Source organism: Psammomys obesus, unplaced genomic scaffold (genome assembly GCF_907164565.1).
Source record: "Psammomys obesus unplaced genomic scaffold, mPsaObe1.curated_primary_1811, whole genome shotgun sequence".
Taxonomy (NCBI): Eukaryota; Metazoa; Chordata; class Mammalia; order Rodentia; family Muridae; genus Psammomys; species Psammomys obesus.
Window position 1 is genome coordinate 3,675,704 of NW_026592890.1, and position 21,748 is coordinate 3,697,451.

The window sequence follows — 21,748 nt, forward strand, 5'->3', positions numbered from 1 at the left end:
TATTTACTTTGCATTCAAGAGTTGTGGTTTCAGTGGAAGACTTGAGACTATATTTCACTGTTAACATTTTAATTTACTGGTATATTTTTCATATTAGAAATCCCTCTTGTTGATTATAAGGCAGTGGTGTTCACCTCAAGAATTTAGAACAGTAATATATCCATTTATATAAAACAGTCATCTGGCCACCAAAGCCTCTATGACTAACATTCCTATATATCGGTTCTGGGGGAGGGAAACCAGTATCTGACATAGAAGTATTTGGAAACATTTTAAAAATTATCTTAATTACATTCATTTGTGTGAGGGCTTGCATACACCAGGGCATGCATGTGGAAATTACAGGACATCTTGGAGGAATCGGGTTTTTCCTTCTGTGTGTGGATCCCAAAGATATCTCATGTCGTCAGACTAATGCATATTGTCAGACTTGATGGCACGCTCTCTTACCTGCTAAGCCATCACATTTTTGCAGTCTACATTTGGTTATGAATAGTGGGAATAGTAAATCTTATTTTTTTTAAATGTGCTTTTAAATGCCATGCTCTAATGTGTCTGTATTAGTACCGTCTTTAGGTAGGTAAGGTATACTAGTTGTCCCAAGGCATGTCACATCCAACTAACTACAGTCCTTTGTCAGGTGTATGAAAAAGGAGGATTTCTTTAGGGATGTCGCAGATTCCTTAGAGTAGGTGGACATCCACAAACTGCAGAACCTTCTCCATTAACGGGAGAGCCTGATATTTCTGAGACAGAGTGTTAAAAATGTGTCCACTAGCTGTTCCCTGAGAGACTGTACTGTATCAACACTTGAGATTCAGAGACCCATGGACCCTGATGACCAGTGATTAGAGGACAGCAGGGACTTTACTGGAATATGTTACTATCTCAGAAGTTGTGAGGGTAGGGGCTGGGGGTGATACTAGAAGGACAAAAAGAATAATTGATTTTCAGCATTCCCTGTGCATTTTTATAAGTTTAGTACATAAGAGTATTGTAGATGAAATATTAGTTTCCTGGCTTATTTTAGGTTTTTAGCATGGTGTTGTATTGAGGTATGTTTGATCAGTAAGGAAATTCAGGGAGTTGCCTAAAGTAATATTTAGATGCATTTCAGTAATTTTTAAATTATAATTGCTACTAGTGATTTTTGAAATATTGAGATTTATTGAAAATTTTTCTCTAAAACTTCAATCTCACTGCTTTTATTAGATATTAATGGAAGTATTTGAAGGAAGAAATTATTTCTCAAATTCATAGTGTCATTTTTTTTTTCCTGGCATATAGAAGCTCTAGCTTAGAACGCATCTATTAATTTACTAAACATTCGTCTTGATTCCAGCTTGATTATTTTCTTGACGGTTCATTCATTCAATCATTCATTCATTCATTCATTCATTCATTCATTCATTCATGTATATCAACAGCTGTGTGAGGACTAGGCACAGGTAGAAACAAAACAGGTCTTTGCTCAGAAGCATTTTCCAGTTTGGTTACAAGGCAACCCTGCGAGCAGACACTGACTGGACTGGGCCATGTGTTGATCCTGGGGTGAAGCACTGTGCTGCTGGGGCATCCAGGACCAACCCATGCTGAGGGTTGCCTTGGGAAAGGGGCAGGCACAAAGGGGGGTCAGGCGCGTCTGCAGTGTCACCTGAAGGACACACAGTCTACTGGCCGAAGCCCAGGCCGCGGGCACGCTCACTTACCAGTACAGTCGTGTGACATTGGAGTCCTCAGAGAGCTGGCAGAAAAGCCGGAGACTACCTTCGCATCCCATCTCACCTCCCTCCCTGCCTGCCTTTCTCTCCTCCCCATCGCATACCACCCCCACACTGATGAGAAAGGCTGTTGGCTAGGTCAGAAGGAAGCATCGTTACTTCATGGTACCTTTCTGTGTTTCATGCTCAACAACACGGCTGCACACATCTATCCTCCATGTAAAATCTGACTACAGTTGTTTTCAAACTTTGGTTATTTAAATTTATTAAGGTATGTTAAGTATGTACAACAAGGGGTTTCATTATGACATTTGCATAGTGTACTTCATATCCCCGTTACTCTCATCGTATTCAGCTGTCAGCTTCTTTTGTCCCTGGTGTCCCCTCTGGCTAATACTGTTCCCTTTCCCAGTTAGCCTTTCCACTGCTTTCATGTCTTTTTTTGTCCTCCACTTCCCTCCACCCTGCCCCTTTGTGACCCAGTGATTTTTTTTTTTAAGGGTTGTTTATAAGGCCTAGGTAAGGGAAAAGCAATCTCCCTTTGGGGCTAAACTCCCTGCCTCTGGTCAAGTAAATAGCTGGTCAGTGGCCCAGCAGCTTGTGCAACTGTTAAGAGTACAGCATGGCTTAACAGAATGTAAGCGTGTATCTGAAATGTGGAAAGCAGTGACTACTCGGCGACTATCGTTAGCACGACTAGGTTCTGAAAAGAAGGAGGATTAAAGGCAACAGACTCAAGGAGAACCAGGCATAGTTGCAGTGGGTGATCATGTTCCCACAAAGTTGAGGGAAACGGGATGGACTGGGAGAGCCATCCTCAGTGAGAGTCACCCCATCTTTCTCCTCTTGCCAGACCTTCGGGACAGCACACATCGCCACACATTAGTTCAACATCTGTATCAGATGAGGGTGGGATCCACTTAACGGCCAGGCCTCTGTCATCTTGTATTCATTGTCGAAAACCAGGAGCACAGAGACGCAAAGCCATCCATGAGATAGCCCAGCAGCAAGAACAAGGTGCCTGCTTGAGAGATGACTTAACAGGTGGAAGCCACAACATGGCTCCCAAGAGGAGAGCAAGGAGGCAGCTTTGCGCAGAGAAAAGCCAGGACTGTCCTCAAAGACCTGGCACTACTGAGCAGGTCACAGGGAGGTTGATAAGCTGAAACAGCTCTTTCGGAGCCCTCGGTAGCCCTGACTTTGATGCCGGCTGCAGTAAGGTTGTACCTGTTAGAGCCACAGGCGCTGATGGGCTCCACCAGGCTAGAGCTCCTTCAGTGAGGCAGAATTTGTCTTGTTCATGGGGCTTGAGGCTGGCTCTCAAGCCCTGTACTGTCTGAGATTCTTGAGTGGATACATCTTGGGACCCAACATCTGTGTGTGTAATGGATAAAATTAGAGCCCCAGAGAGATCATCCAGTCCCCGAGTAAGAACTCTTGGTTCCCTGTGCTCTGTGTCATAATGCAGAAGGAAGTTTTGCAAATCCTCTTGGTGAGGGAAGACACCTGGGCTCTGAAAATGGGAAGAGAGGTGGCAGGTGGGGTGTGGTGGGGCTGAGGTCAGCCGCAGCTGGAAAATGACAGTGCAGCTCTTTCAAAAGAGGAGGCCTTCAGCCATTTAGAATGAGTGCCTGCTATCAGCCCAGAATAAAAACCCCTTGGAAATTTGAGGAAACTTAGGAAGGCACAGTGTTGTTTTTCCTGCCTGGCACACGGCTCATAGCTACAACCCAGCATTTGGAATGCTGAGGTGGGGAGATTGCCTCAAGTTCAAGGCCAGCCTGGGCTACATTGTGATATGTGTGTGCACACACACACAGTCTCAAAAATAACAACAAAACATCAGTTCCCCTCAGGTTCCACTGGGTGAAGTGCTCAGACTAGTCTTGCAGATGGGGCTGCCAGGTTTCTGAAAACAACAACAAACACCGCTAAATTAAAATTTCAGGGAAAGCAGGAAAATTGGGCTTGGGTGAGGAGCACAGTTTCTCTGTAACAGTCCTGAGTCCTGGCTGCCCTGAAACTCCTTCTATAGACAAGGCTGGCCTTGAACTCACAGAGATCTGCCTGCTTCTGCCTCCTGAGTACTGGGACTAAAGGTGTGTGCCACCACTGCCCAGCAAAACAGGACATTTTTGTTGTAAGAATGACTGATGTTAATTCACACTTAACTGGGTGTCCTCTTTCATTTTACGTTTCTCATTGGAAACCTAGAGTCAGGACAAGTGTGTGTGTGTGTGTGTGTGTGTGCGCGCGCGCGCACACACGCGCGCGCAGCGCACACAAGCATGCATGTGGGGGCCTGAGGCTTATGCTGAGTACCTTCCTTAATGACTCTCCACCTTATTATGGAAGGAAGAGGTCACATTTATCCAGTTTGGCTCGTTTGGCCAACCAGCTTGCTTTGGGAATCCTTCCCACCTCTGCCCCTGTCTCCTTAAGCACGAGACTAGAGGGTAGACACCTGGCATTACATGGGTGCTGGGGATCCAAACTCTAATCTTAAGTTTGCTTGGCAAGTGAGCCATCCTTGTGTTGTGCTCTTTATTTTGAAATAAACATGTGTATAGGTGTTTTGCCTGTATGTATCTATCTGTACCACATGCATGGACTGTCCTCATAGTCCAGAAGAGGGTGTTGGATCCCCTGGAACTGGAGTTACAGATGGTTGCAAGCAGCTATGTAGTTGCGGGGAATTGAACCCTGGTTTTCTACAAGAGCAGCCGGAGTTCTTAACCACGGAGCCATCCTTCCAGGCCCGAGTTGTGTTTGTTAGCGTTACTGAAGAACACCACTGACCATTGTTACATACTGAGCTCTGCTTTTCTGGGTTCTTTATAGGACTTCTTTGCATAACATCCCTGCGAAAATGGGTGAAATGACGCACCCCACAAATGAGGCCTGTGTATCTCCTCAGTTTGCACAGCTAGTTTGGGAAGAGGCAGGCTGCAGGGCATCATCCCAGTTGTACGCAGTGATCCTGACATTCACTCTTCAGGACTTGGATCAAAATGGCTTGTAGTTGACACCATAACAGAGCTTACTGGATTGTCTTATTTTCTTTAAATCTTGCAAAATTGTTATTTACTATTTTAAGAGTTTATTTTGCCTGTATGCATGTCTGTGCATCAGGTGTTGTAGTGCCTACAGAGGCCCAAAGAGAGCACTGGATCCCCTGCAGCTGGCCACAGGTAATTGTGAGTGGCCATGTGGGTGCTGATAATGGAACCCAGGTCCTCTGCAAGAGTAGCCAGTGCTTTTAACCACTGAGCTAGCTCTCCAGCTCCAGGAATTGTCTTATTTTGCTTCACCATCAGTGATAGGGATTTCCCCCCATAACCACTAATTTTAAGCTCATATGCTCAGCTTTGTTTGCAGTTTAAATTTTTTCTTTATCATTTGTGTGTGTGCACAATGCTCTTGTGTTTACGTGCTCTTGTGTTTAAGCATGGGCACAGACGTGCCATGAAACACATTTGGAACTGGATCTCTCCTTCCATCTCTTTGAGGCAGTGTTTCCCACTGTCTCTGCTGCACTGCGCACTCTGGACTGGCTGGCCTGGGAGCTGTCCTGGCTCCACCTCCATATCCCCGTAGTAGTGTTGGAATGGCAAGTGAGCACCGAGCACCGCCATATCTCTTTATGTTGATTCACGGACTTAGACTCAGGGCATCAGGTTTGTGTGGCAAGTGCTTTCAGCCACTTCCCCGCCTGCAAACAGTTTATCTTGCTAATTAAAATACTGTACACCTTGATCCCTGGTGAGACGTGTAGGTACCTTCCCAACGTTTTCTACCTCAGCCTGAGTTATGTGGATTCGTGTTAACAGCCTGGGAAGAGATGCAGAATCCTATCTGTGTGTGTACTCTTATTTATTTGCTTATCAGATAGATAGATAGATAGATAGATAGATAGATAGATAGATAGATAGATAGATTGATTTATGAATAGAAATCCATTTCTGAAAATCCATTTCTGAAAATAATTTGTGTTTAAACCCATTTCTATCAGCTTTACTTCTCTGGCACACATCACTTTTGCCAAGTTCCCAGTGACAGGGTCTTTGGAAGGGTGGCAGTTTGGTGTTTTCACAGACTTATAGAATGTGACATTTTGCTCCTTTCCAAGAACGGCCAGTGAGGTTTTTCGAAGTAGGTTGTTCTTCAGTGTCCCTTGGTCTGGCAGCTCAGTGCTTGGCCTATTTTAATTGAGAGATTTTAGTGAGGAGAATTTAAAGCCTTGCCTGTACTCAGGCTGGCCTCAGGGTGTAGGCTCGCTTTTCTCCAGATGCCATCTCTTTAGCTAGGGTCCCAGCTCCCAAGAGCCTCTTGTGTTCTGTGTCCTAAGGAGCAAGTCCGTACCTTTGTCATCTTATCCGTTCCTTGTTTCTTTGAGTTGTACTTGACAGCTGTGTGTGACAGTTGGGGAATTGCTTTCAAATTCTGGCATTTGGGTTTTAGTAGCCAATTAAATATAAACCGTATCTCTTAACAATTTCAGTGGAAAGCATTTATACTCACTGTCTTTTAAGTGAGGAGTCAAGCAAGTGAATGGGATGGCAGGGGCCTGTCATGCTACAGTACATGTCTCTGGTTACACTTTGATGACAGAGCTCAGGATATGAGAATGCCCTAACACTAGACTAAGTTTAAAGTATAAGCAGAAATAGCTCTACATCTCTGTTTTCCTCCAAGTTTTACTGCTCTGAAGAGACATGACCGTGGGAACTCTTATGAAGGAAAGAATTTAATAGGGCCTGGCTTACAGTTCAGAGGTTTGGTCCATTGTCATCATGGTGGAAAGCCCGTTGTCACGCTGGCAGACATGGTGCTGGAGAAGGAGCTGAGAGTTCTACATCTGGATCGGCAGGCAGCAGGAAGAGAGCATGACGCTGGGCATGGCTTGAGCTTCTGAAACCCCAAAGCCCGCCCCTTGTTCTCTGACAAGGCCACACCTCCCGTAATGCTACTCTCTGAGCCTATAGGGTACCATTCTCATTCAAACCACACCACAGTCTCAATTAGTCAAATTATGAGATCTCTTTAAAAAAAATTAAGTTAACTTACACATTAATCTCATCATTACAAAAGCCTGGTGAGTTCCTCCATGGGATTATGCCAACAATAATAGTGGCCTATAACCAAGACGAGGAGGGGAGTAGCTGAGTGAGCACAGCGTTCCACTATGTGCATATTGAAACGTTCTTTTTAGCCTTTGTGACTGAGACTATTGTTTCAGACACGTGTTCTTGATCACTCTGCTAGGCCTTTCCTCCTGCCAAGATTGTTTTAGATCCCTTATCAGCTGAAGAACTCTGTGGCTGGCTTTCTCTAGTTCAGTTACTGATTTCACACACTAATTTTTATATATGTATCTAACATATATGAGTGTTTGGCCTGATTGTGTATCTGTGTACCACATGTGTGCCCAGTGCCCATGGAGATCAGAAGAGAGCTTCCCCTGTGACTGAATTTATAGATGGTTGCCAGCTGTCATGGCGTACTGGGCATCGAACCTGGGTCCTCTGGAAGAGCAGCCAGTGCACCTCACTACTGTCAGTGTCCAGAATGCCAGGCTATAACTGTCTGAGAGTTTGCTAAATTGAAATCAAGGGGTTGAGCTACTCATGTTCCTTAAGCATTTCAACAGAATAGTGGAAAGCCCGCTCCCCAACTCATTTTACATGTCTCCTTTATTGCTCTTGGCCCTGGAATAGGAAAGCGTAAATTCTAAAATGTTTCAGTCAGCCAAGACAGGTAACACATTTAGAAAGAATTAGCAAAATCAGCTGTAAAAGACTTCTCTTGGAATGCATGTGTGTGCATTCACATGTTCCTGTGTGACAGCTCTGTGGAGACTGCTGACGTGGTCCTGTGAAGGTGCTGCGTGTTCACTTCGTGTTCGATGGACTTGCAAGTATCAGTGTCATTTATCCAACTCTTCTTGTGGTGCTTTTTTCTCAAAACAAACAGAAGAGGATTCTCTAGGCAATTTCATACGGGATAATAAGGACCAGTTCCTCCAAAACCAGAGCTTCCTAGTAGTAGACATTTTGGCTTAACTGCATCTGAACTTACTTTTGGGCCCTGTCACCACATGCCCCCATCAGTTGACACCCCTACTCTGTCACCTAAACTTTGTGTCCTATGCCCAATGACCAAATAATGAAAGTTTGAGGTGAATTTATCTTGGTAAAGTTTTCTCATTCTTTGAAATAGGTATGAAAAAAAGAATAAACATTTTGAGATGTAATGGATTTTCTAGAATATTCCTGAGCTAAGAGTTATACCTAGAGGGGAGAAAAGTTGTTGAAGAATAGTCTATGAATACAAAAGCGTGTTGGGAAAGCATGTTCCTACTCAGTTTTGTGTTTTGTTGAGACAGGTTCTTGTTGCCCAGGCTGTCCTCAGACTTGCAGTGTAGCTGAGAATGACTTTGGCTTTCTGATCCTTCTGGGTCTGCCTCCCAAATGCTGGAATTATTGGTATCTGCTACCATGCCCAGCCAGGCCTGCTCTCCATGGCATTGGGGATTGAACCTGAGGCTTCATGTATTCTAAGCCAACACTCTGCAAGATGAGCCACACCCCCAGCCTGGCTCAGTGTTTTTATCTTTTTTTTTTTTCAATAGCAGAAAAAAGGTGTTTTGCTATCTTTTGTTTCTCCATTTTAAAATAGTAACTAACTAGCAAACAAAATAACAAATTTCATTATAACATTTTCATTCATGTATATTGTAGGCTTTTTTGTTTTTTAATCTTCTTGAGGATTCTAACTTAGGACTCATGAGTAAATGAGAAAGGGTAATTATATGGAGAAAATATTATTGAAGTTTCATTCTGTAACGAGTGCTTTTTCCTTCCAGTGAACATTTTGTCTTTAAGCACTCCTGTGGCGGGGCCCTTAGCGTTTGATGCTCTTCTGCATTTAGCACCTGTGTACACATTTAACACCGTAGTAGCTTTGTCACATTAACTGTCCTTTAAAATTCCTCTATATAAACAAGCAATTTGTTTATTTACAGCCCAAAATGTATAAGTAAAAATGATTTCAAGTCACATTGCTTGAAATGATCATGCCTATGCGAAAAGCCTAAGCAAATAAGGAAAAAGGCCAACCCACTGGCTTCTTGTGTAGCTGTTCAAATAATTAGGTTGAATTGGATGGCTATCTGTCTATCTACTTACCTACCTACCTACATATGTACCTACATATATACAGGTAGATAGATAGATAGATAGATAGATAGATAGATAGATAGATAGATAGATTGATTTGGTTTTTTGAGACAAATTTCTCTGTCTTCTGGAACACTGGCTTCAAACTCACAGATCCTCTGGCCTCTGCGTCCTGAGTGCTGAGATTTAAGGTGTGCACCACCATGCCCAGCTTGGATGTGTAGTTCAAGTGCAGTTGTGGTTCTGAAAGTTTGTGTCGGCCTCTCCACTTTTTCACATTGTAATTGCGATTTCACATTTGTGGGAGACAAGTTACCCATCCCATTCCAAGTTAGGTAGACGTGTGTTTGCACTCGCCAGTGTGGGAGTGTGTAGAAGCCAGTAGTTGACTCTCCTCAACAGCCAGGTTGTCTTCCTCACTTCTTCACCGTCTTCTTGAGGCAGGGTGTCTCACTAACTTGCAGCTCACAGTGCTGACTCGGGTGGCTGGACAGCAAGCCTCCGGGATCTGCCGCTCTCCACCCCTCAGCACTGTGGGTAGAGACACTTGTGCCACCATGCCAGGCTGTTACTGGCATGTAACAAGTGATGCTGGGGACCCGGCCTCAGGTTCTCAGGCACAGCAAGCACCTCCCCACTAAGCTGTCTTCCCGGCCCAACGTTACTTGTTCTGAGTGAACTCAGTCCCGAACTTAGGCAGGGGTCCCTAGGAGACTCTGGAGCCTGGCTTTTTTTTCCCTGATTGATTTATAAGGAACTGCCTTTTCTAATTACAGGAGTATGGCTGTGGCTGGTGAACATCCAGTGCAGTTCCCTTTCCTCCCTCCACACCAACTGTTGTTCCAAATTCTGTTCTGCTTAATTGTCTCTGTCATTTGGAAACACTGACATTCTCCCAACATAATTAAGAAGGTTGATTTTTGTTACTGGATGTAAACAGTAGCAAGTCTGTTTTACCTGAAACTAAAAGCAATGGTGCCATGTCTTCCAGCTCAAGGGTAGCATCTGCCACATCACTGCACTGAGGATTCTGGGAATTTCTCCATTGTCTGAGTCTGGGCTCCCTTGGCCATGCAAACAAGGCCAGCAGCAGTGTTCCTTGTAGAACTTGATGGTGTCGTGAGGTAGAGCACATCAAATCCTAGCACAGTGCTCCAAGGACTGGTGGTAATTGTCTCATTTAGACATTCTGAAGGGTCGTGGATGTGGTGAGCATGACCTCCCCTCCAGGCCCTTCCATGGTGTGTCCTGTGGCTGTCAGAGCTCTTGCCCGTGCTCTGACTGGCCCTAACTTAAGAAAGTGCAGGGACTTGGGGCTGAAGAGATGGCTCAGAGGTTAAGGGCACTGGCTCAATTTCCAGCACCCACATTGTGGCACACAACCATATATAGTGAGATCTGGTGCCCTCTTCTGTCCTGCAGGCATACAAGATACATGATGGGAGAAACAGAGTCTAGGGTCACAGTTGACACTGGTGGACATGAGGGTCTTTGTCTCTTTTATATCTGTTGAAGGAAGGAAAGGGCTTGGCAGTTGCTTTGAAAGAGAATGTATACCATAGCTAGTTTTTCTGACAAGGTCATTCTGACCTTTTACTAGTCTGAAATGATCTTTTTGCCCTGAGATCTTACAGAGAGAGCTAGACACACTCATTTAAGTAAATACACCATTTTTTCATTTTACTGCAGTGTGTGTGTGTGTGTGCGTGCACACGCACACCTGCATGCAGACCCTTCTGAGGAACAAGCAGGAGGCACCGTGTGTGTGCTGGACTTGGTGGTTCTTCACGAATAGCAATGAGTTCATTACATTCTGACCTGGTCCCAAAGTTCAGATGTCTGGCACCAGGAAGCCAGCTGTTAGAAACTGTCTGTACTCTTGTGCTTAGCTGAGCATACTTGTGAAAAGACACTTCTGGAAAGTTCTAAACACTTGTTATATTTACCCAGGGAAATTCTATTTAAGGTGACTGCTCTTCATTCTCAGCTGAAAATGTTCAGCACCTGTAAGCACTGTTTGCCCACATTAAGGTTTGGGTGTTTGTGTTCATGGACCTGTTAATGAAAACTTGATGTCCCCTCAACCTTTCCGGAAACCTCATTTGGCTGAGGAGAGGAAGACTCCGGCAAGGTTGTGCCTGTTTGTGGTTGGTGTGGGAGGTTTTTCTTCCTTGGAAGATCTTCCGTGTTTGTTATAGAATGTAGAAGCAGAGCTAGTGGAGGGAGTACAGCTGGAGGTGACAGTGAATGACAGACCACAGGATGCATGGTGGGGGCGGGCAGCAGAGAGAATAATGGGGAGGAACTAGCATCTCACTTTGCCATGGATCGGAGGCCCCGGGAACACTAGCTCAGAGATTCTAAGCATGCCACAGGACACACATGAGCAAGCACTGGGCCTGTGCGTAACTTGGTGTGTCCATGGGGTGGAGGGTATAAGAGTGTTTGATAGCGGTGGCGTCATTTGCTTTATAACCTGTTAGAAGAAAGAGCAATCACAGGAGGACGGCAGGGCAGGCAGCTTCTTGCCACTCTGTGTGTGTCCCAGTTAAAAGCGTTCATCGTGAGTCCTGGTGCCAAGGTAGCACCGTTTCATCTTCATCTCTTTCTCAACAGCCAAAGATGGGAGGGAGCTTTTACTGCATCATCTACCACATCACATCTTGGGTTGACAGGTTATAGGATGGAGTGCAAAGAGCATTGAAAATTAGGTGTAACAGTAACTTCCCCCATTGCTGTAACGAGAAACCCAACTACAAAGCAACTGAAGGAAGAGGGGTTTATTTACCACGAGGTTCCAGGGGAAAGGCCACCATGACAGGGACCTTGTCATGGTGGCAGGGCCTGAGGCAGCTGGTCACTTCACATCAGACTCTAGCCCGGAGAATGGTGCCATCTAATCAAGATAGAAGCTGGTCTCCTTGGTGATTTTAGAGCTTGTCACGTTGACAGTAGTAACTATCAGACTGCGTTCAAGCTCTGTCCCTCCACCTGCTTTAGATCATGATTCCACTTGGGCCTCTTTCTCTCACATATTGAATGCTTTAATGTCTCTTTAAGAATGGGAGGAAGAAGGAAACCTGTTTTTGCACATAACCATATTTGGTGTGCTGTGAGAGTTGGTCCCACAACCTATGTGGGGCCTCCCCTGATGGTCAATGTAGCCTGTGTCTTCACCTATGTGGCTGGAACTCATCGGCAGACTGTCTTGACAGCAGAATTTAAGAGCATTCTACCAGGGCAACCTGAAGTTGTTCTCAAGTAGTCTTCTGTTGGCGGACATCCCACACACCAGTCACGTGGCTCAAGCCTTGAAGTGTAGACACTTGTTCTCATCAAGTCACCAAAATTCACATGCCTCCAAACCCGAGGCTCAAAGGATGTAATGTCTATTCTGTCCCCATGACGATTCACTCCCAGCTTCAACACGGGCAAACCCCACAGAAATCCCTGTGGTTCCGAACTACCCAAATCTGGCTCCGCGTAGCTCAGAGCCACTAACATCAGACCGTTGACAGTCCCAGAGAGCACATGACCATCTTTCTGCCTCCAACCCACTGTTCCCACAGCTCTGTGCTAACGTGGTGGGCTCTGTGAGGGCTTGCCTCCATCAGCACGTCAGAAAGCGTATGCCTTTGAGTCTTGGTTTCTCTGTTTCACTCCTCATGGAGTGAACAGGTTCTCACATATCTACATATTGGTGTATTTGTTTATATATGTTTATTTGGGTTCCTATACCTCTACCTCCCTTCTAGCCCCTATCCACCCTCATCCCTTCCAACCCTGCTAACACTAGGTAGAAGAGAAAGAAGGTTAGAAGGGAAAGGGGGCAGAGGTGTTCTTAAGAGTACTTCCTGCTGATTAGGATCGTCAGATTCCTTGGGCAAGCCCAATCTTCATATCTCCAACTTCTTGTCAAACCACAACGATAGCCACCAGGAGCAGCAGTGGGGAGCAGCCACCCCTTCTTCAGAATGCTTGCCCCATCCCTCTTTGGACTGACATTTATTCCTTCCCCAGAGTTCCCAGAATTAAACTGTCTGCAGCTGGCAAAGATCACGCCTGTGCCAGTGCACGAGACATAGTTAATGGCTGTGGACAAACTGAGGCAGCCCCGTATCCCACACCTGGCATTAAAACAAAAACATAGTCAGGTAATGTAACTGGGTTTTCAAAGAGATCAGAATTCTCACTACACCTTCACATTGCCTATCTCTGCCAGGGTTTCCCTTTCTTACCCAAGGAGAACTTCCTGGCAGCCTTCAAGCAATGGGTTAAGTGCAGTGCCCAGAACAGCCTGGTTTTCTTCTTGTTTTGTAGTTGACAGATGGTTGGGTGGCACTTGATTCTCGTGTCTGTAAAGCTTACGGTGATCTGTAAACCAAAAACTTAAGATGTGGCAGAAAGTACCCGGGTATCAGACTTTTAGCTGTTTTTTCAGTTTGAACTGAAGTCAATACCTGACTGTAAATTTTCAAGATTTCTACTCATTGTCTGCCTGTGAAGAACAAGCATGTGGTGTCATCCAGTTATTTGGTCCCTTAACAAACAGTCAAGTGGCCTGGCACTTCCAGGTGCTCCCGAAATAAAGAGGACCTCAGTAACAGATATCAGGGAGATGTAAGAACTGTGGGCACTGCTTTGTGTGCCACCATAGGCTGCAGAGAGGGTTCTGCCCCAAAGCCTCACAGGAACAATGCTCTCAGTAGACTGTGGACCTCTGAGGACTGTAGGCTTGGGATCGCACAGAGGGGTGGGGAGGAAACTCAACAGACCTCTGGGGAGGGCATGGTGGGCATTTCTTTATAGGCAGAAGACAAGGGGCTGCGGATTTGAGGAGGGGATGTTGCATCTGTTTGTGATGGTGATTTTAAACGTCTTCTGAAGTCTTTATTGATGGTGGTCTGTGTGTGTATACATGTGACAGTGAGATCAGAGCTTTGCAGAGTCTTCTCTGTCCTTGTGTTTTTACAAGAGTTCTGGGTATCAGACTCAGGCCAGCAAGCCTGTTCAGCAGGCATTGTCAGCCTCTGAGCCTTCTCTCCAGCCTGGTTTTAAATATCTTAATGGCATTCTCTATTAGGCTGTGCACGATTAAAATCATGTCAGCCCTTAATGGTTCCGCAGTCAGACTCCTCTTCAGAAGGGCAAACAGGACATCTTTAAGACACATTGCCTATTAACCCTGGACACGGAAGATGCACAAAAAGCAAAAATAACGACAGCATTTCACATAACTGAATCCCAGAAAATTTGGCTCTCCTTCTACAAATCTTGAAATAACTGTTTTCTGGAGCATTAATTGGAGGACAGCTTGCTAGCACCAAACTGGCAGTCTGCGGTAGGAACTCAGAACTGCGAACAGATGCAGCCTCCAGATTTTTAAAGCGTGAATCTTTTCAGCCAGCTGCCAAACTATCGATCTCTACAACTTTCTAAAATACGAGACACATTTAAATCTACTTCACCGTTGAGCTCAAAGTGTTCCTGTCTGTGTTAGATCCTGAATACAGGTCTGACCTCCAAGAGATGCACCTTGACCAGAATTAAGCTGTTTTTACCAACTGGATAGTTTATCCAGAAATCATATGGATCAAATGCAGAGGTATAACAATAGAGCTTCTGTGTTTGTCCAAACTCTTATTAAGTTAACTGTAGGTGTGAAGGGACTCTTAACATACCTGTGTATGTTCCATGTTCCATTCAGTGTGCATACCTAGTATATGTATTTTAATGCATTTAGGAAACTCTCCAAATACTCACATTAGTTAGGCGACACAGTTTCCAAGGCACATGAGTCCAGTTCTACAGGTATTCAGCAGAGTTGCTCCCACGAGGAGTTCAGTAGGCGGGGCCTTGCTAGCCTCAGTCCTGGACACAGTGGCCAGTTCATTCAAAAACCACATCTTATTCCAAATCGGAGTCACCACGGGCTCCGAGGTCTGGGTGGTGAGGAGGTAGGTGAGTAGGGATGAAGACCGTCCATGTACGTCCCCACCTCCTACACCCACACATGCCCGACACAGTTCACCCTGTAGGGACCTCTCCTGTTCATGTAACAGAATCCCGATCCGGAGGCATCTCCACTTTGTAAAACTTAGTAATTTTCAAGACACTCTTGCCCAGTGTCAGAGCAGTCTTTCCCCATCTCATCGTGCATACGGAAGCTGGCCTGCTGCCATATGCACTATGTGATCCTACTTTTAAACCGTGCAGAAATGTGCAGCACGGAGAACTGTAGGGTAGGGCAAGGATGGACAGAATTAAGCCTCCTGAAATCCCGGGTGTGGACATCTTTCATTCCTAAAACTATAGAATTCCATTTGCCCGACCAAAAGCTAGCCAGTACAAAGGTGTTTGCAAGAAGGGCGGTCAGAGCTCTAGGTGATGGAGGCCCCACCCCCACTCCCTCCAGAGCCAGGCCTGCCTTCTGGTTTTTGCCTTCTGGCAGCTGCCCCAGTCTGAGTCTGCTGTGGAGAATGTCAGCAGTCCAGGATACTGTGAGAAAAGGCAGAGGGGGGAGTAAAGGTGTTGCCATGATGCTGTATCTGGCAGTGCCCTCCTGGCAACATTTCAGGGTTCAGAGATAGGCATAGTGGACAGAGTTTTTTTCCTAGAGAGAAGCTGAGATGGGTGAAAAGGTCAGCAGAATTAAAGTAAAAGGCTGTGGCTGATAATGCAGAAGAAAAGGCAGAGTGTTGAGCCTGCACACAGCTCTCAAGGGGCTCAACCTGACATGAGCAGAAGAGAGATCACAGTCCAAGATAAATGTCAGAGAGTCATACGGCACTGCAGAGAGCCGGGCAGACAGCAGGACTGCCGAGAGGCATGGAGCGCTGTAGAGAGCCGGGCAGACAGCAGGCTTGAGATGAGCTGTCTGTAACGTATGCTGCTCCAGTGTGGGTTGGAGCAAAGGGGAGAAGGGCAGAGTCTCAGGCTAGACAGTGCTGAAGCCAGGGCCCCAGCATGAGGCCAAGGGACTTAGAGCCTGAAGAAGGTAAAGATGCTGAGAGGGACTTTATGCTCAGCACTGTTTTGGTTTTGAAAAAAATGACAGAACCTTCCAGATCAGCCTGTGGCTCTCTGCAAATCCAGAACAGGCAAGTAGGAGAGGATTTTAGTGATTGACCCTCAAGCAGAGGGAAAGCTTCCTGGAAGGCTGAGCCAGTGAATCTGTCATAATTTCTGACAAGATGCCTACAAGAGCTCGTTGAAGGATTGGTAGGACGGGCATGGTGGCATGCATGCAATCCCAGCACTCAGGAGACAGAGGCGGAAGGCTCTCGGTTCAGAGCCAGCCTTAGATACAGAGTAAGACATTGTCTCAAACAACATGATAAAGAGCTACTTCAGAGCTGGGGAGATGGCTTTCTGTACAAAGCTTGAGGACTTGAGACCAATCCTCAAAACCCATGAGAAAAAGTCAAGTGTGGTGGCACACGCTTGTAATCCACGCCAGGGAAGCCGAGGCAAGCAGGTCCCCAGAGCTCAGCCTAGCCGAATCAGTGAGTCAGGTAGGAAAGCCGTGTCAAAACACAAGGTGATGGCACATGAGTGACAACCAACATTGACTTTTGGCCTGTAGCCTACCGTCCAATCTTCCCCCTACACCCCACACAAACAGGCACATACACCAGTAAGTCACTCAGTCAACGATTGACTCATTGAGGGTTAAAATGGTCCCAGTGGAACTGTTGCTGAGTTACTAAGAACAAATTCCCTGAATTTGTTTCGGCTGATTCTGTTCTATAATTTGATTCTACTATTGAAAGGCTGTTGTCAGTAAGGAACTGAAAAAGTTGCTTCTTTGTGGCAGTGATGGAGGTGGAGGCCTGGACGGCAGTGCTGCGGCTAGGCTGGCTACTCCACCCACCATGGACCAGTGCCAGCCCCGTGGAGGGGCACTTCCGGCATCCCCCAGTCATGCATCTGAGCAGATGCCTGGCCGTTGCCTTAGGGCGTGCTGTGAAAGGAACTTTTATTCTCTTGTAGTTGGAAGCTATGGCCTGCTTGGATCAGAGGGAGCAAGCCAAGCCCAAGAGGGCATGTCTGCAGGCCCTCTTGGGCTTGGCTTGCTTGCTCCCTCTGAAATAGGAAATGAGGACGGGGCGGTCAAGGGGATGTTTTATTGGTAAGAGAAAAAAAAATGCATGCTTTGGCTCCAAAAGGGACCTTTGTAAAGAGAGCTGGCTGGGTCAGGACTACCTGACTTCTGAGAGAACAGCCTGAAAGATGTGTATTGTGAGCTGTGGGGCCGAAACTGCCACAGTAACAAAGTGAAGGTGAGATGAATTCCACCTTGGGCACTTTTGTAGCTGTATTGAAAGCTTGTTGGAAACATAGAGCTAACCGTGGGGCTGGAGAGATGCTGGAGAGATGCCTCAGAGGTTAAGAGCACTGGTCGCTCTTCCAGAGGTCCTGAGTTCAATTCCCAGCAACCGTATGGTGGCTCACAACTATCCATAATGAGATCTGGTACCCTCTTCTAGTGTGCAAACATGTAGGCAGAACAGGGTATACAGAGTAAATAAATAAATAAATCTTTATTTAAAAAAAATAATTATATATTTAAAAAGAACCAACCATGTCGGTGAGCAGTGGACAGTTCTCTTTATAGCTAATAGTCACTGCTAAATTTACCGTTGTTTCTTGATTATAAAAATTGCTCGTGCAGCCAGGCGTGGTGGCACGTGTACACCTTTAATCCCAGGACTTGGGAGGCAGAGGCAGGCAGATTCTGTGAATTCCAGGCTAGCCTGGTCTATAAAGCGAGCTCCAGAACAGCCAGCACTACACACAGAGAAACCCTGACTGGAAAACACTAAAGGAAAAAGAAAGAAAAGCAAAAGAAAAATTGCCCATGTATATTAAGAAATACTAGAAATGTTAAAAGCCTGCAGCACAGTTGGAATAAACCCAAAATAGAAAATGTGCCATAATTCATAGTGATAATTTTTAAATTATTGCTTTGAAATATGTGTGGTTTGATTAAAAAAAAAAAAAAAGACTCAACACAGAGCCAAAGCTAAACTCCGTCTCAGCTTTCATCTCTCTCCTCTGACTAAGAAATAAGCCAGTAGACCTAGTGTTTATCTGAGTCTTTTGGTTTACTCAAGCACCTACTGTCAACAGTTGTGACCCTTAAAGAACTGTGTTAAGTACAACACAAGCCAAACAGTGGCAGGTGAATGCGGTCTTCCTGTCCCTGGGAACTATTGCTACCTGTGTTACTGCTGCCTACGGGTCACTTTTTTTCTGTGTCACTGCCGCAGGCACTGGCCCCTTAAGTCTTTGCTGGGTGTCCGTTTAAGTCTAGCTACCACCCAGATTGTGGGCACGTTCCCCTAACTAGCCTGTTCGGCATCTTGGAAAGAATTCCAAAGAGTGAGCTCCATAAACGGGGATAAATCTAGTTTGTCACTCTTCCAAAGACAGAAAAGGGACAAAAGTTTTGATATGCCCCCCTACCCCCCCTTTGGCAACTAGACATACTTGAGCTGATTTCCTCAGCTGAGCTTCCCTGGCAGCTCAGACCAGCAGTGGTTCTTGCATGAAAAAAAAAAAAAAGCCCTTTGTTTAGGTCAAACTCATGCTGTATCCTGTCAGAAGTTGCCTCCCACTCATTCTGCAATCTGAAGACTAGTCCCATCTGTGACTTATCTCCCCAAGAAAGTCCTCATTGAAATGTCACAGGAAGGTTGAGCTCCACCTGCTACCCACAGTATAGCCGAGGACACAGCAAATCCATACTCGTGTCTTCCTGGGATGGGGTGAGTGATGGCTGCCTAAGGTGTGGAGAAGGGCCTCGCCTGCGCGCCTGCGGTCCGGATCCAGCTCACAAACAAAACAACATCGACAACAAAAAGTTTCGAAATCCTATCCTCCCTTCCTCCCCGCAGGCTTAACAACCAGGTCTAATAACTTATAAGGCCCTCACTTATTTCAGGAGAAAGGGTGAATAAAAGGAACATCAGAACAGGAAATGTTTTCTTTGAAATCACCAGAAAAGACCCAGGATCTTTCTGTGCCATGTGGCTAGGGGGGAAGTGACCGTTTCTTTTGAAGACATAAAAGACAGTTTTATTCTTTTGTAAATTTGTATGTCAGCTGGATCTCAAAACAACCTGGGCCCATAAAACTCTTAACAAAGGGTTTACAATCAAGTTGTCCTGAGACCTGCTGGAATTTTATTTTCTTCTCTGTCCTGTCTCCAAACCAAGGCACTTAAGCCCAGAACACCCCATTCTCTTCTGAAATGTGATCTAGGTTCGCCTGTCCTGTAGCCCCCTCTCATGGTAGAGTCCTGTAAGGTGCCCGCCTTCCACCGAGGCCCAAGCATCAGCTTCCCGGTCAAGTTCAGATGACAAATGATGCATTTATCGATTAAGTCTTGAGCTTTGTGTGGCTGTTTCTTTATCAGTCTATGTGTAATTCAGCAAAGTGGGGGGAGGGAGAAGAGAAAAGAGAAAAAGGAGTCATTTGATGATGTTTTCTGACCCTCTTTGATCTCCCTTGCGGGCGGGTCAAGCTTTCCAACCGTTACACATTGTGACTTCAGCAAAGGAGTCACCCCCGGGGAGACTTTGTAACCTCCCTGAGTCTGATGCTCAGTGTTGACCAGGACCCAGTCACACACAGCCAAAAGACAGCAGGCACCTTAAATTAGAGCCGTTTGAGAAAATGTCCCCCAAGTTCACAAGAAGCAGAGTTTTCCTATGAATCTCTGTGGCTCTGTGAACAGGTGAGGGTGTGTAAGCACACATATGCCCAATGTGGAAGTCAGCGAGGTGCCATCCCTCCGGCCATCAGCCGCTGGTTTTCTGTCTGCTTGCTTGTTCGAGACACGATGATCTCTTTGCCTAGAACTCACCAAGCAGAGCAAGGTGGCTGGCTGTGGACGGCCAGGGATCCACATTCCTCACCTCCACAGCACTGGCACTACAGCACTCGCCACCACGCCCAAGCTCTTCTGACATGGCTTTGCTGAAGTGGGTTGTGCTTACCCGCCTCCCAGTTTGAGCAGATTCACTGCTGCTGTTTTTCTGATGTGCTCAGAATCCAGGAGACTGGATGGTGTCTGTCCAGAGGCTTCCAGAATTCTACCTTAGAGGAGGTGGGGCAAGAAGGTGCGGGTTATCCTAGGGCCTAGGCATGCCCACCTGCTGCCCAGGCTACTCGGTAGACATCTAACACCTTGAACCCTCCCAGCTTTAAAACCAGGCTCGAACTGCAAACGGATGGCTGGGTGCCATGCGTCACCGCCTGTGACATTTATGGCTACGGCTGTTGTGAGCTGCCTCATGGCATATAATCAGGTGTGATTTTGCTGAGGCACAAATGAGGGTAGTATGGGGCAGGTGGGCGGGAGTGCGCCACTCAGCTGCGTGAGTCAGCGCTCTCGACTGCCGCCATCCATGCCTCCAGTCAGCCGTTTTCGCCCATTGCCTGTCTACTTTAGGGAGATAGGTGTGTGGTAAGACAGTGGGACTTGCCATTTGAGATCCGCTAGTGTCTGAGATGCGCCCCTCTCCCAAGTCTGAAGTCTTTGAGTATGTGACATGTTCAGAACCCGGGACAGCTGGTTGGCACACTGGTGTCTCGGCTGAGGGAGTCACCAGAGGCGCATTCTAGAAGGTTCTGTGCTATATCAACTCCACATGAGGGGATTCTTTGTGGGAGACAGACACAGCACACACCAGTCCTCACCAATACTGCGCAGAGATTCACTCTCTTATCTCCAATCCTGGCCAAGGCTTCTGAGAAATTTGATTCTGAAAACCACCCATTAAAAAAAAAAAAGCAAAATCATTTTTCCTTCTAGCCTGTGCCTTTGGGTTTGCTGGGGACGAATCCCCTGAGGGCGCGCTGTGTTGTAGAAAGAGATCTGTTAGTGGTTTGTTCATTTGGACTAGGTCCAGAGTTCTTTGTGAGGCTGTTAAAATCTATTTTAATTTTTTTAGTTTATTATTATTTTGCATATGTGACGTACATATGTATGAATGTAGGTATACACCTGCCATATCGTGTGGAGATCAGAGGACAACTTGCAGGCAAGGAGTCAGTTCTTTCCTTCCACCATCTAGGGTCTTCAGGCTGGACGGCAGGTGCCTTGACCTGCTGAGCCATCTCACCAGCCTGTTACTCTGTTTAAACAGGCTCATGTCAGATTTCACCGGCGTCAGTGTTACACTGATAAACCACAGACTCTGCAGCTGTGAGGGGTGTCATGGAAGGCAGCTGCCTTTAGGGAGCCCTCCCTACCTTCTGTTTTTAGGTAGCTTTGATCCTGGTTTGCCAGCTCTGCACTGTGCGCACTTTACAATGTGGACCCCAGATCCTGTCAGTAACTCTGTGAAAACAAGGATAAGGTTCTCTATCCATTGAGGCAGGGAAGCATTTACTAGCCAGTTTCTTTAAACACAGCAGCAGATGCTTTTTTAAATTTTTTGTTTTTATTATTATTTTACTCATCTACCCTCCTACTAGTACATTGGAAACAGCTGTTCCCACGTTTAAATGCTTCTAGGTAAGAAGAAAAAGCACATGCACGCAGACTGGAGCCCTGATACAGCCGTGAGCCTATGGGAGGGGCAGCCCAGCTGGAAGGCAGCCTGGGTCCCCAGGGTACCATTTTTCTGGTACCCAGAGATGGAGATTTCACAGAGCTGTGGCTGTTTTTGTATCCCCAGGGCTGTCCCCCCCCCCCCCCCCCCGGGGCATCTAAGGAAAGTGCGTGGCTGGTCATTTCCTGGACTAAGTCATGTCAACTCACTGTCACTAACTCCAGATTAGCTTCTGCAGCCATTAAAAAGCAGCAGCGTCTGTGCCAGTAGGTGGCCATGATGCCCC

At 46.2% G+C, this 21,748-nt stretch overlaps 1 protein-coding gene across 3 annotated transcripts in view; it reads left to right on the plus strand.

The window, feature by feature from the left end:
- The window catches only part of Scaf8 (SR-related CTD associated factor 8), a 187,751-nt gene that overhangs the window by 99,348 nt on the left and 66,655 nt on the right, over window positions 1-21,748 (plus strand). The gene's annotated exons all lie outside the window — the stretch shown is intronic.